General features: G+C 39.1%; 1 long non-coding RNA gene across 1 annotated transcript in view; it reads left to right on the plus strand.

Annotated features, from left to right (window-relative positions):
* The window catches only part of LOC119870642, a 59,870-nt gene extending 46,176 nt beyond the window's left edge, over positions 1-13,694 (plus strand). Inside the window, exon 5 of the long non-coding RNA XR_005353044.1 lies at positions 13,611-13,694. This is a non-coding gene — a long non-coding RNA (uncharacterized LOC119870642). The remainder of the gene's footprint in view (positions 1-13,610) is intronic.
* The last annotated feature ends 1,597 nt before the right edge of the window (positions 13,695-15,291 follow it).

Raw genomic sequence — 15,291 nt, forward strand, 5'->3', positions numbered from 1 at the left:
GATAGAATGAAATAGGTATGTCCCAGGGAAATATTTCATGGACAGGAATCAAGGGAGCATAGAACAACCTAGAAATGTATATTCATTCATATATACATATACACAGCGATACAGAATTTGAAGAAAATCTCCAATCTTTATGTTATTTTTTATTAAGATGCTGTTGGAGGATCTCCTTCCCAGGACATGATAAAGTCTACAGGATGCATCACCGGTGAGGCGGTCACTGTTTTCCCGCATCCCGCATAACCCTGAAAGAGAAGGCCATTACTGTGTCCAGTCATTCGAGATTCCACAGAGCCCTGTTGCACAGCATGCTGTCTAAGGATTTCTTGATTACCAGTGAATTCTACAGCTCTACTATGTGTCATTGGCAGTTTAAATGGAAAATTTAACAGATGTCCCTGTACCTATAAGGTTTTGGCTGGCAACCATCTTGGGCATCCTGGACACTAAGCTCCTGTATTTTTCAGAGTCCTTTTTACTTCCAAAGATTGTGCTGACAGCAATCGATGAAACAGAGGCCGTTCCCACCATGGAACAACCTTCTGCTTTTACCTTCATTGATTTTTGGCTTGTGCTTCTCACCAGAGAGTAATTGTTAGAATCTCCCGTGGACCAAGGAAAGCCTGCAACCCCAGCATTCATACCGCTTTTGTTGCCCAAGTCACCTGCAGGAACTTTTTATAGCCTAATTGCATCCATATTCAAGGAAAGACCGTATGTAGTGTGTCTGGCAAGAAAGGAAATGTACCCAAATTGGCTCCAAGATTGCAACCCCGAAATGTTTATGTATGCTTTTAGTTTAGCGTTTCTTTAATTGGAAAGTGCCAGGAACCACCACCCACCCCCAGCCTCCTGCAGCCCTGACCTCTCAGGATAGGCCGCATGCCCTGGAACTCAGAGAGTCACCCTGCACCCACCCCTCCATCTGCTCCATCCCTAGTGCTTTGAGGTTTTGTGGTTGGAAGCTGCAGCTGGCCTAAGGAAGAAAATAAAAAAGAACACTTCGAAAAAAAAAAAAAGATAACTCAAACAATATAATAATATGCACAATGAAAATCAAGACACCCCCGCAGGGCTGGACCTCTAATCTTCCTCAGTGCCAACCTCTCCATTTCGTGCAAAGTGCTGGAAATGGTTTATACACATGTATGAGCATGTGCCAATTTTATGATATTTATTAGAGTTATCATATATATAAACAAAACACTAAGGGAAACATATATATACTCCTTGGCATAATATGTTTTAAATTTATTTTTAATTTCCATATGGTAAAATGCACTCCTTTTGATGTGCAGTTCTAGGAGTTTTAACAAATGCATAGAGTCGTGCAAACAGAACAATTCTATTAGTCTTCTCAAAAATCATCCCCCAAGATCTCTCTTTATTCTAATTTTATTTTTGAAAGATTTTATTTATTTCTTTGAGAGACAGAGAGAGAGAGAGAGAGAGGAAAGTATGAGCAGGGGGAGGGGGCACTGGGATAAGCAGACTCCCCGATGAGGGAGGAGCCCAGTGCAGGCTTGGATCCCAGGACCCCAAGATCATGACCTGAGATGAAAACAGATGCTTAACTGGCTGAGCCACCCAGACACCCCTCTCTCTTTTTCTTAAAATTGTAATTCCAGTGTAGTTAACATACAGTGTCATATATATATATATAAAATCATCCAGTGTAATTAACATACAGTGTTAATTTAATCACAATATAGTGATTCAGTAATTCCATATATTACTCATTGCTCATCAAGATAAGTGAACTCTTTTTTTTTTAAAGATTTTTTTAATTTATTCATGAGAGACACAGAGAGAGAGAGAGAGGCAGAGTCATAGGCGGAGGGAGAAGCAGGCTCCACGCAGGGAGCCCGATGGGGGGACTCCATCCTGGGATCAGGCCCTGAGCCAAAGGCAGACGCTCAACCGCTGAGCCTCGCAGGCGGCCCAAGTTAAGTGAACTCTTAATCCCCATAACCTATTTCACCCATCCTGCCATCCACCTCCCCTCTGCTAACCCTTAGTTTGTTCTCTGTAGTTAAGAATGTTTAATGCTTTGCCTGTTTTTAACTTCGTCAAATCCTGCCTCGATCTTTCTTTAACTTCTAGAACTCACAAATCTGTTTTCCTCTCTATGGTTTTGCCTTTTCCAAAATGGAACCGTACAGTATGTAACCTTGTCAGTTCTTTCACTTAGCAGTATGTATTTGAGATTCCTCTGTATTGTGTATGTTGTTTCTCTTTGATGCTAACTAGTATTCCACTGTATGGCTATATCACAGTCTACCCCTTTCCCAGTTGAGGGACAGCTGGACTGTTTCCAGATTTGGTGATTAAGAACAAAGCTCTTCTAGGGGATCCTGTATGGCTCAGTTGGTTAATTATCCAGGCCTTAATCTCAGGACTGTTAAATTCAAGCCCTTCATTGGGTCCCAGGCTGGGTGTGCAGCCTACTTAAAAGAAACTAGTAAATAAGTATATAGAACAAGATTACCCTACATATTTCCAGAAGATGCTTTTGTGGGAACATAGGTTTCTGTTTTACTTGGGCAAATACCTAGAAGTATGGCTTTTAACCTAATATATTATGAATATCATTTAATATTAGTGCCAAAACCACACACAACTCCCCCCCCCCCGCCAATCCCCTGCTGTAGAGAGGATGGAACTTAGACCCTAACCTCTCTGTTAACGCCCAGAAATATTGCACAATTTTAGGAGAAATGTAAGTTTAATTTCTATTCCTTTCTTTGCTATGATTTTCTAAAATGAATTATGTATTCTCTAATAAGGAAAAAACCAATAATAACAAACGCAAATTGCCTTCAGTTTTTGAAAGTACGTTTCAAGAACTGATTCTGAATTTAATTGGCTCACTTAATTTTTTAAAATACTACTTAGATTTTGTAACGAATTTCAAGCAGCAGTTTCTCAAGTCTGTTTTGAGTTCATAAACCCAAATTGCTCAACCTATTGGAGCATTTGAGGTTTTTGCTAATGGTATTGTCCCATGTTAATATCCAAAGAATTCACTTATTAACAAGCTTGGACAGTCTCTGGCTTGACTGGTTACAGCAATCTGAAAGCATTTAAGTCAATGAAATAATTGGTACTATGGACCAACAACAGGAAAACACCGCTCAGATGTTTAAGCATTGTGTAAATAGCCATCGTATGATTTTTCCAAGAAGAAAAAAAAAATAACGATCAGAAATGGAAGCTTAAATTCAGAGAACTTAAGTAGAAGTTGATAAAGTGTTTTAGCACCCGGCTCTGTTAGATTGCTTGCCCGTAAATATCCTTGTGGGAGGGCATTTCAAGGACCCTAGCCTTTTGATTCATAGGTATTATAGTAATGAGATTAATTTAAGACATGTGTATTCCCATCTTATTTTTATTTATTAAGGGGGTCCTTGTTAAAGAAAATTCTTGACATATATGTTGTGTTCTTCCAAAATCCATACGGTGAAGCCCTAACCCTCAGTTTCTCAGAACGTGATGGCATCTAGAGTTAGAGCCTTTAAAGAAGTGTTTCAAAGTAAATGAGATCATAAGGTAAGCGCTAACCTGCTATGACTGGTGTGTATGTACAAAGAGGGGATTAGGATACACACACAGATGACTAGGTGACCTTGTGAGGACACAGTGAGAAGTGCCTATGAGCAAGGCAAGGAGAGCAGGCTCAGGAGAAAACAAGCCTGTCAACACCTCCATCTTGCACTTCAGCCTTTAGAACCATGAGACCGAATTTCTATTGTTTAAGCCACCCGGTCTTTGGTGTTTTGTTCTGGTGGCCCTAGCAAAGTGAAACACCTTTCACCACATAGTAATGTTTCTGCTTCCTGATAGTCAACTGTCCCAGCTTGAGCTTTTGCTATGGTAACTTTGCTTAGAAAAAACTGAAAAAGAACAGTTACCTCCAGGTTATAAAATAATGCTCAGCAAATACATCATAGATTGGCAAGTTCTACTTTTTAAAAAGCTTATAAATATGATGATTACAGTAGAATTTGATTTAGTCAACAAACCTTTGTTTCTGTCTTTCCTCATTTCCTGTCTTCCAGAGATATCATTGCTCACTATATTATTATTATTATTTTACCTCTTGACCCCCTTTTGCCCATTCTTTCCCATCCCCTACCCCTTGCCTCTGGCAACCACCAGTCCTGTTCCCTGTATTCATGAGCTTTGTGGTTGTTATTGTTTGCTTTTTAGATGCCACCCATATGAGAGATCATCTGGTATTTGCCTTTCTCTGTCTGGCTTATTTCATTTAGCATAATGCCTTCAAGGTCTATCTATGCTTTCACAAATCGCAAGGTTTCGTTCTTTTTTACGATTGAATAATTTCTTTTTTTTCAAGTGTTTTTATTTCAGTATAGTTAACATACAATGTCATGTTAGTTTTAGGCTACAACATAGTGACTCAACAAGTTTATACAGTATACACTATGCTCACCATAAGTGTAGCTACCATCTGGCACCACACAACATGATTATAATATCATTGACTACACTCTTCACGCTGTGCCTTTTATTCTTGTGGCTTATTCACTCCCAAACTGGAAGATGTCCTATTCCCCTTCTCTCGTTTTTCCTATCCTGCCATTCTCCTTCCATTCTGGCAACCATCAGTTTATTCTCTAGCTTTATAGGTCTGATTCTGCTTTTTGTTTGTTTGTTTATTCACTTGGGGTTTTTTAGATTCCACAGATGAATGAAATAATATGTCTGTCTTTTTCTATCTGATTTTTTTCACTTAGCATAAAAGCTGCTAGGTCCATCCATGTTGTTGCAAATGACATTCTTTTTTATGGCTGTACAATGTTCCAGTGTATATTCCACATCTTCCTTATCTGGTCTATTAAATAATTCCTATGTAGTCAACTTCCACACGGGAAGTTTGATATTGGAATTCTTACCTTAGCTTCCAAGTTGACTTTAACAAACATTTATTGGGTCCCTCATAAATAGACTCTGGAGATTTACGACTCAAGAAGTTCACCTGCACTGGTCCTTATCCTTATGGAGGGAGCCAGGGAGATATTATCACTAACTAAATAACCACAGGGGGATATTTTAAGTGCCTTGACAGAGGCATGGATGGGTACAATAAAAGCACAGATAGGAGCTCCCAATCCAAAAGTAGTGTGCTTATGGAGTGGGGGAATACAAAAGACCAGAGAATGATTTTATGAGAAATTAATGTTTTAGCTAAGACTTAAAGGTAAAGAAAGAGTAAATTAGGTAGTACGAGGAGTAAAAAGGATGTTTCTGGCAATGGAGAAAAAGCATGAGCAAAGGTGTGATGGTGGAAGCAGCATGAAAAAGCTAAGGTATTGCAAATAGTTTGGTTGCACTAAAGCATTAAGGCAGTAAGGAGGCAGAAAGTGGTGAGATTGAGTTTGGACAGGTAGGCATGTGAAAGACATGGAGAACTTTGTAAACTATATTAAAGACTTTAAGTTATTAGATTCTAGTTAGTTAACATACAGTGTAATATTAGTTGCAGGTGTACAACACAGTGATTCAACAATTCTACACATCACTCGGTGCTCATTACAAGTGCATTCCTTCATCCCCATCACACACTTAACCCATCCTCCCACCCACCTCCCTTCTGGTGACTAAAGATTTCAAATTCTACAAAGGAGAAATGACAGATAAGAATTTTTTTTTTAATCTGGCACAGACATATTTGCATTTTTAGAGGGATCCTTTTGGCAGCAATACTGGGAGTAAATCATACAGGTTTGAGATCAGAGGCAGGAAGAATGACAAGAGGGTCATTGAAGTGGTTCATAAAAGAAATAATGTAATCCAGAAGTGAGGAAGTCATGATAGAGGGGAAGAAATAGAAATATTAAGGATTGGGAGGATAAGTTTCTTGGTAGGTCTGCAAGGAGCATTATTTTGAGGAATTATGTGGTGGTGAATTCAGGAATAAACAGGAATGGGTATTGTGATGATTAATTATGTCTGCACAGGCTTAGCAGGGGAGTGTAGGTGGTGGGGAGATTTCCTGCACTTGCCTGCCAAGATTTCAAAGGGAAAAATGAAGTGGTGTAGACAGAAATTGGATTTTGGAGAGGGTGGGAAAGGGAGCCAGAGGTGAAGGTACCTCAGTTTTCCAGCTTTAGTCACTGGGTATATGTCCCACTGAGTGACCCACTGATAAAGGAGAAGAAGGTTTTGTAGTGTATGTGTGTGTGTGTATAAACATTTGTGCCCATATGCATCTATTCTGGGGGACAGTTCCATTTTTATTATGTTGAGGTAGAGTTCCCTGCACAACATTCAGGTAGAGATATCAATTAGAAAGTTGACTGCATAAATGAATCTGAAACTAAGGGAGAGTTGGAGAATCATATTTAAGAGTGATTAGTGCCTTCAGTTTAAAAAAATCAGGAAATGTAGAATAAAACAAAACGTGGAAGATTTTCTCCACATGTCAAGGTTAACTTCAATTTCTTAAAATAGCAAGGGGTAGGAGTCAAATCTGTCTTCTATTTCTGTTCTCTGGTGTCCTCCAGGGAAGATAATTAATTTTCCTTCAGCTCACCATTTCTACATCCAAAATAGAAATAATATAACTTGTCTTTTACTTTTATCTCAGCAATCTTGAGCCAGATCATTCCTGTTCCTAATCTTTTAATTAATCCCCCTTGCAAATGGGTTAATTCTTCCTAGATACTTAGTGGATGTTGCATTAACAATTCACAGCTCTCATTGATGACATATTTAGAAAAGTTCCTACAAACCCTAACTTTGGCTAGAGAGTAAATGTACCTCTCATCACCAGCAATCCGATCAGCCAAACCAGACATTATGATTGTAATATTCTTAAACAATTTTTTAAGGGATGGAGGGGCAGAGGGAGAGGGAGAGAGAGTCCCAGGCAACCTCCGTGCCCTGTGTGGAGCCTGACATGGGGCTCCATCTCACAACCCTGATCTCATGACTGAGCTGAAATCAGAAGTCAGATGCTTAACAACTGAGCCACCCAGATGCTCCTGATTATTACATTTTTATTGATGATATCAGCCTTTTCAGTAAAAGAATGAGAATTAGCCCACCCCCATCCCACCCTCCGCTCTTCTAGCCCTTCTACTTCTCAGTTTCCCAGGATTCGCCTTAGGATAGAACACTTCCTTGTTTACTCTCATTAGATAGCCTCTCATCAGGGATCATTTTCAACATTTTTTGGATCACATATAGGATTCTCATCTGTCTTACACATTCTGCTCATGCTGACCTATGTTTCCAGAACTTGCATTCTTTTCAGAATCTTGAGAAACTTTCCCATCAATCATCTCACTCTCATCTTCTCAGAATATGTCTTTTATTAGCAAATGTGAGATGGAAAAAAATAATCTTTAGTAGTGACAATAATGGCTTGGTTTTATATTGTTATTTATTTTGTATTTAAAAGGATGCCTGGGTGGCTGGGTGGCTGAATGGTTGAGCGTCTGCCTTTGACTCAGGTCTTGACCCCAGGGTCCTGGGATGGAGTTCCCCATCAGGCTCCCAGCAGGGAGCCTGCTTCTCCCTCTGCCTGTGTCTCTGCCTCTCTCTCTGTGTCTCTCATGAATAAATAAATTTTAAAAATCTTTATTTTGTATTTAAAGACTTTTTTCTTAATAAGCACTTCTCTCAACTATTGGAAGTTCTAATGTCTATAAAATATTGTTATTATTAACATACATAGAAGCAGTGTATTTATCTAATGCTTTTAATATTGTCATGGTTTTATAGAATATCAATGTAAGAATTAAATATATTGCCAGATATTACAGACCTAGGCAGGGAATAGGTTCAGATAAATACTTACAGGATCAGTTCTAAGGATGAATAATAAATTGATAAATGGGAATTAGTGTGATTTGAGGTTTAAATTTATGGGGAAAAATGCTTTGCACCTACCACTGGAATTAAATATAAAAATGTTAATGGTGGTGTTATTAATGATCTGATTCTAGGATGTGCATGTGTGTCTTCCATTAAATAGGGGGATCAATCATTTCCGAGTGGAGAAACAGTGAAAGACCCTGACAAGTGGCAGATTTAGTCTGTATATTTAGTTCTTAGAGTGATCACTTGATAATTTATCAATGAAAAATAGATTTCCTTTATAATAAGAAGCAAAATAAACACTAAACCTTTAAAATTAAAGGGAAAAAGCCTTATAAGTAATGGTGGCATTTCAATATGTTCTTCCTCAGTTGTGTTAATAGGTAAAACCCAAACAATCCTTTGTTTTTGGATTATAAGTGGCCACAAAGAGCTGTAAAATAAAAAAATCCAGTAAATAACAATGGATGATGGGATGCAGATTTTTCTATTCCAATGGAGGATCCAAAATCTTGACAATAGTGACATTAGAATTATGAAGCAATGGGCCATTTAACAATTAGAATAAGGTTTTATGTTTTCAGAGAAATCACTAATATTTTGTAACATGTGGAGAGTATTTTTGAAATCAGTTGATTTGTCTTATCTCAAATTTACGCTGCCCTTTTAAACTATAATTTTAAGTGTAATCCAGGAGATAGTTGGACCTCTCACTGGCCCAGCTCATGGGTTCCAGTTTTAGCCTAATCTTCATTCATACCGACAGAGATCAGCCATATCTGTGGCACTCTTGGGAGGCAGCCATTGGGTTGCCAATGATCAGAGACATGGCCACAGTGATATGAGCATGCAAGGTGGGAAATGAAAAATGTCATCTAAGAGACGAGGCAACTGAGTCTTGGGACATTTGTAAGACACCTCTGGAGAATCTCAGAACTATTTAGGAAGAACATTTAGAGAGGCTGGAGTTTGAAAAAAGCAGAAGAAGGCTGAGACAGAGGAATATCCTTATTGTCACTTTACTCTTACTGCTTTAGGCCATAGGACCTTTGAAAAATTTGTTATAGTTTGACAGTATATTTTAGCTACATTATCATAATCCAGGTGTATTACTTTCCTATGGCTGATATAGCAAATTTCCACAAACTTGAAGGGCTAAAAAACAGAAGTTTTTTTCTCTCAAGTTTTGGAGGCCAGGAGCCTGAAAGTTTCACAGGGCAGTGAGGCCTCACTCCCTCTACAGGCCCTGGTGGACACTCTTTCTTGCATCTTCTGGCCTCTATGGCTTCTTCAGGTCTAATCATTAAAGACTCTGCTACTTCATACCGTCTTCTCCTCTTCTGTCTGGGTTAATTCTCCCTCTGTCTCTTTCTTTTATGGACACTTGTGAATGGATTTAGTGCTCATCTTGAGAATCCAGGAGAATCCCGCTATATGATATCCTTAATTTAATTGCATCTGCAAAAATTCCCTTTTCTTATTAGATAACATTTGCAGGTTTTGGGTAAAAGGACCTGAAGACTCTTTGGTGGCTATTAACCAGGTATGAGAGGATAACAGCAAAAACTAGTTAAAAAGAAATTAAGGGGGAAATCATAGGCCACTAACTTCAATTCCCACTCCTTTTCTTTTTCTTTTTTTTTTTAAAGATTTTATTTATTTATTCATGAGAGACAGAGAGAGAGAGAGAGAGAGAGGCAGAGACACAGGCAGAAGGAGAAGCAGGCTCCATGCAGGGAGCCCGACGTGGGACTCGATCCTAGGTCTCCAGGATCACGCCCTGGGCCGAAGGCAGGCACCAAACCGTTCGGCCACCAGGGCTGCCCCCCCACTCCTTTTCTTAATTCCCTATTTTTAAAACTGTATTTACTGTATTTTCATTATCATTATTATCATCATCATCTCAGGCTATGCTCTCTGCTTAATTTAGTTTTGTCATTCTAACAAACATTTTTTACCCTAGCTATGTATAAGAATTACCTGGGCAACTTTATAAAACTATAGATACTCAGGCCCAACCATAAATGAATCAAAGTATAATCTCTGGGCCTGGTTATCAACATTTTTAAAAGCTGCCTAGGTGATTTCAACAGAAGGCCAAGGTTAAGATCTCCTTTAGTAAAGGGGGACAAATTATGCTTGAATTATGGGTCTGTGTCAGACCACTCACTGGCTTTGAAACTTGAGTTTGAATCTTATCTGACCTTTACTAGCTATACGACCTCAGACGAGAATCTCTAGTGCCCATATTTATTTCAGTTAATATATGTTTATCTATAGACAGATATTTATTTATAATATGCTCAGCATTTATGCATATTCATTTATAATATAAATATGGATAATGTGTGTTAAATGAATGTCCGGAACCATGTGAAATGTAACACCATGTTAAACGATAGTGATAAGATAAAGAGGAAAACAAACATGATTGCTGCCCATGTGCAACTTATACTATTGTGGGAAAAAAAGACATTAATCAAATAAAGTCTCCTAAAATATGATACTGAGGCAAAACAGTGCTATAAAACTCTATTATGGTATTGGTAATGTTTTTACTCAGTCAAAAAGGTTCTGAAAAGCTTCTCTAAAGAAGTGATAAACACTGTGATGAAGAGCCAGGATCAGAAGAATAAGCAGGAGTTATTGAAGGAATATGAAGAAGGAAAAACAGTCTGGGAAAAGGGACAGGTGTATGCAAAACCCAGACTGTGAGAGAGCATGGTGAGCTCATGGTCTGGAGGTAAGCCAGGGACCAGTTGAGAGAGTGCAGTGACCAAACTGGGCAGGGGTTAGGCGGAAGTTCATGCAGGGACTTGAAAGCCATGTTAAGGAATCCTGCCTTCATTCTGAACACAATGGAACCCACCTAAGAGTTTTAATCAGGGAAAGTCAGGAAATGAGGGTGATATGTTGTTATCTTGGGACTCAGAGAGAGGCCAGAGTTAATGCAAATAAATGAGTGAGTGTGCTATTGACGAAGTTAACTAAAAGATGGTGGTAGCTTCAATAGAGTGATGATGACAGCAAGGAAAGGTATGGGTAGATTAAATAAATAGATGGGTGATAAAACTCACAGGGCTTGCTGAGGAAGAGTATGAGGGAAATCAGTGAAGATTCCTACACTTCTGGTTTGTACAGTTGGGTGAATGGTGAACCATGTACTGCAATGGAAAACTCCAGAAGAAAGTCAAGTTCAGGAGATTTGGTTTTGATCTTGTTTACTTTGACATTTTTATGAGTTATTTAAGAGGAATCAGAAGATGGCATTTGGATATGCAGGTCTTTAGTTAAGAAAAAAGCTTAGGATGGAGATAGGTGTTTGGGAGTCCTGTGGAAATAAACAGTAATTAAAGCTGCAGCTATAAATGAGATTTCTCAGGGATAGAAGAGTGGGTGAGAAGATATGAGAAATCAAGGCTGAGTCCTGAAGAACTCCTGGCCCAGGAAGAGGGGGAGACAAACTTGAAAATTTGGCAAAGATTATATCAGAGCCGTAGGAAAATAATCTGAGGAGCATTCATCAAGGAATTCCCCAAAGGATCATTATACTTACAAAAGTGTACCCAACAAATCTGGATGTTGATTATAAGTGGGGTAAGATGAAAAATCCACAGACTTTAATGCCATGGAGGTCACTGCTGATCCACGGAAGAACACTACCGGGAAGTAAATAAGCAGAAAACCAGATTAAATATTGGACGGTGCATGGGAAATAAATTAAAATACAGGGTGTAAATGAGTGTTTTGAGAAATTTGGTTGTGAAAAGAGTACATTACCAAATGACATTGAAAAGTTGAGGAACTTTTTCCTTACTTTCTGTTTGTTGGTTTGAATAGGGCGGATTGAGATCATTTAATAATAGTGAGAAGGAACTACATGGGAGGGAGAGGTGGAATTGTAGAGTAATAGTATATGTCCCTGAGAAGGAACTAGATTGGTCTTGGATAGGAGCTAGTTCTTATTCAAAACACTGAGAGGCTTCAGATGAAGTAAGTTTGCATGCTTGGTCTCAAGGACACGGAGACCGAGCATGCATTCTCTTTGACAAATTTTCTATTTTCTTTACAAATTCACCTACTGAATGGTAATAGAAAGGCAATGGTCAGAATTTTGAGAAGAGGGGAATATTTGCATTCAGCTTGTGGAGAGTTTAGGAGAGACCGAATCAACCAAACTCAATAGGATTTCTAGGTATAATGAAGGTCCCAAGCAAGGTTGCTGTGTTTTCAGATGTTCTAATCTTGTATTTGTAATTTCCTCAAAGCTTAGCTGTTCAGGACGAAGTTGAACTCACACAGGGTTGGAGAGGAAAAGGAAGTTAGGAATATACAAGAATATTAGTTACACTACACTGCAGACTAGATCCTCAATAAAACCAACAGTCTTAGAAACACATTCTCTGCTCACACTGATAATGCTTATTTCAGACTTTTCCCTCCCCTCAAAGTTCTAATCTTTCTTTTCCTTCCGCTATCTACTCAGAAGATGAAAGCCCCTCCTACTTTTTTTAATAATAAATTTATTTTTTATTGGTGTTCAATTTGCCAATATACAGAATAACACCCAGTGCTCATCCCGTCAAGTGCCCCCATCAGTGCCCGCCACCCAGTCACCCCCACCCCCCCGCCCTCCTCCCTTTCCACCACCCCTAGTTCGTTTCCCAGAGTTAGGAGTCTTCCATGTTCTGTCTCCCTTTCTGATATTTCCTACCCATTCCTACTTCACAGAGAAAGTAGAAGCCCTCTGAGAAAAGAGAGAAATATCCCACTTCTCTGAGACCAAACACTCAAGTTAGTGATTACCATGGAATGTGAGCTTTATAATGAGGAGAGTGAGGAAATGAGAGATGCTGATGGATGGGAGTTCCCTTTCTCCACTTAATTTTTACATAAATATTCATAACCTCATCAAATTTCTATAAATTCTTTTTAATATAAATATTCTATTGCCTTAAGTAATTAGAAAATTCCTCTACTATCATTTCTACTGTTTTATTTGATCTTTCATTGACTTCTTGTAATGAATTTTCATGGTGAATAAAGAATGCTTTCAAAAAGCTACTATGTGGGGCAACTGGATGGGTCCATGGCTGAGAGTCTGCCTTCAGCTCAGCTTATGATCCCGGGGTCCTGGGATCGAGTCCTGCATCAGGCTCCCTACAAGGAGCCTGCTTCTCCCTCTGCCTGTCTCTGCTTCTCTCTCTCTGTCTCTCATAAATAAATAAATAAATAAATAAATAAATAAATACCTTAAAAAAAAAGAAAACAACCAAAAAAACCAAATAGCTACAACATATATGTAGTTTGGCCCCCTCTCATGTCCATGTCATAACAGTGGCTGCTGCTTACCTTATATGTTTAAAGGATGATACTGATGAGGTCTGTTTAGTGTCTCTCCTCCATGGCTTCAAACTAACTTCTCCCCTCCTGCTCTACTCAACTTTCTCACAAAAGGATTAGAAGTCTTGCAAAATGGATGGGGTAGAGTGGAGCACACATGACCACAAACACATCGACGGTATGGGAAGAAAATACATTATGATCATGCTTTCTTGCTGGGCTGTCCTTTACGGAAGAATCACTATCTTCATAAATGGGTTTAGTGTTTTCAAAGTACCTTCATATCTGTTATCTGACAATTTTTGGAGGTAAACATCATTACTTCCATTTTTCAGATGTGAAATCTGAGATTAGGTTATGTCAATGGGCTTACCATCAAAGCAGTTGTATTAACCATGTCTTTATTTTCTGTATAGCTGATTTGACATCTGGGGCCTTGCTGACCTTGGAGGGCCCCTCCCAGGGATCAACAATTCCTACAGATAGGAAACAACACACTTGTGAGTATGCTCTTCAAATACAAACAAAGCCCAATTTGAGTCCACACCCCAAACACCACCTCTATCAAGTTCTCACTTTCTTTTTTTTTTTTTTTTAAAGATTGTATTTATTTATTCATGAGAGACACAGAAAGAGAGAGAGAGAGAGAGACAGAGACACAGGCAGAGAGAGAAGCAGGCTCCATGAAGGGAGCCCAATGGGGGACTTGATCCTGGCTCTCCAGGATCATGCCCTGGGCTGAAGGCAGGCACTCAACCAGAGTCACCCAGGCATCCCAGGTTCTCACATTCTAAGCTACTATCCACTGGCCCTAATCATCCCAGGGCCAGGTACCAGACAACTAGGGACAGCCCTTATCTTATGCTCTAGGGCCTGTTGAAATTGCTCAAACCAGCCAATTGTAAACCCACTTAACCTGTGTCTCAGCAGTTCTTTCCTGCTAAAACCACAATAAAGGATCCTGCCCACAGCTCTTCCCTCTCCCTCTACCTCCTCACCAACCTGGATGATTCACAGTATGGCTTCTCCTGGTATGTCATGTCTCTCCTCTTTGGGAACTATAAGTAATAAGGTATCTTTAAAAAAATATTTAATTACTTGATAGATAGCAAGAGAGAGAGCATGAATGGGTGGAGGGGCAGAGGGAGAGTGAGAAATAAACTCCTTACTGAGCAGGGAGCCAGACACGGGGCTCCATCCCAGGACCCTGAGATCATGAGTTGAGCTGAAGGCAGATGCTTTACCAACTGAGCCAGCTAGGTGCTTCAGTAAGGTATCTTTTTCACCGCTGTTGTCTCTTGATCTGTTGGCTTTGCAATATCTCAATTTTTTTTATTAATACACTATATTTCAAAATAGCAGTTTTCACTTAAAAGTTGTGAAAGTCAGAGTTAGAATCCAGGTTTGAATTCTTTCCATTTTAACACTCTCTTGCACTATGGATGGTGGGGTATGAAAATCATATTTACTATTAATTGAATCCATTCATACATTAAATACATATATTTGGAGCACCCGTAACAAGCTAGGCAATTGCAAGCACTGGAGATATATATATAATTTTAATAAGGGTGCCCGGCTGGCTCTGTCGGTTAGGTGTCCAACTCTTGAATTCAGCTCAGCTCATGATCTCGGGGTCGGGAGATCAAGCTATTTAGTCGGCTCAGAAGCTAATTGGCTGTAGAATCGAGATGCATACTCAATTTGTCTGATTTTGACATTTCTATTCTGATTCCTCTACAAGCTTTCTTTCTGAAAACAGTGGTAATAATTGAGCATCACATATTCTCAATGTTTGTAAACTGACCAGTTGTAATGTCTCCTGGGATTCTTATCAAAGAGCGGATTTTCAAGTCCCCTCTCCTTCTGATTAAAGAAAATAACCTGTTTTTATCCTGAAGCTACAAGCTAAATATAGGTTGATATAAAAATTGAAGAAGATAATGTAGTTTTACCCAAACTTGCTAGTATCTGATTGGTTAAATGACCTGCCCAAGGTCACACAGCTAGAAAGAGTTGGCATTTGAACTCAGCACCATTTGTCTCCAAAGTTCTACTTTACTACTATGCCTCCCCAGTATGAATAAAAACACTAAT

The sequence above is a fragment of the Canis lupus genome, chromosome 1, assembly GCF_011100685.1.
Source record: "Canis lupus familiaris isolate Mischka breed German Shepherd chromosome 1, alternate assembly UU_Cfam_GSD_1.0, whole genome shotgun sequence".
Taxonomy (NCBI): Eukaryota; Metazoa; Chordata; class Mammalia; order Carnivora; family Canidae; genus Canis; species Canis lupus.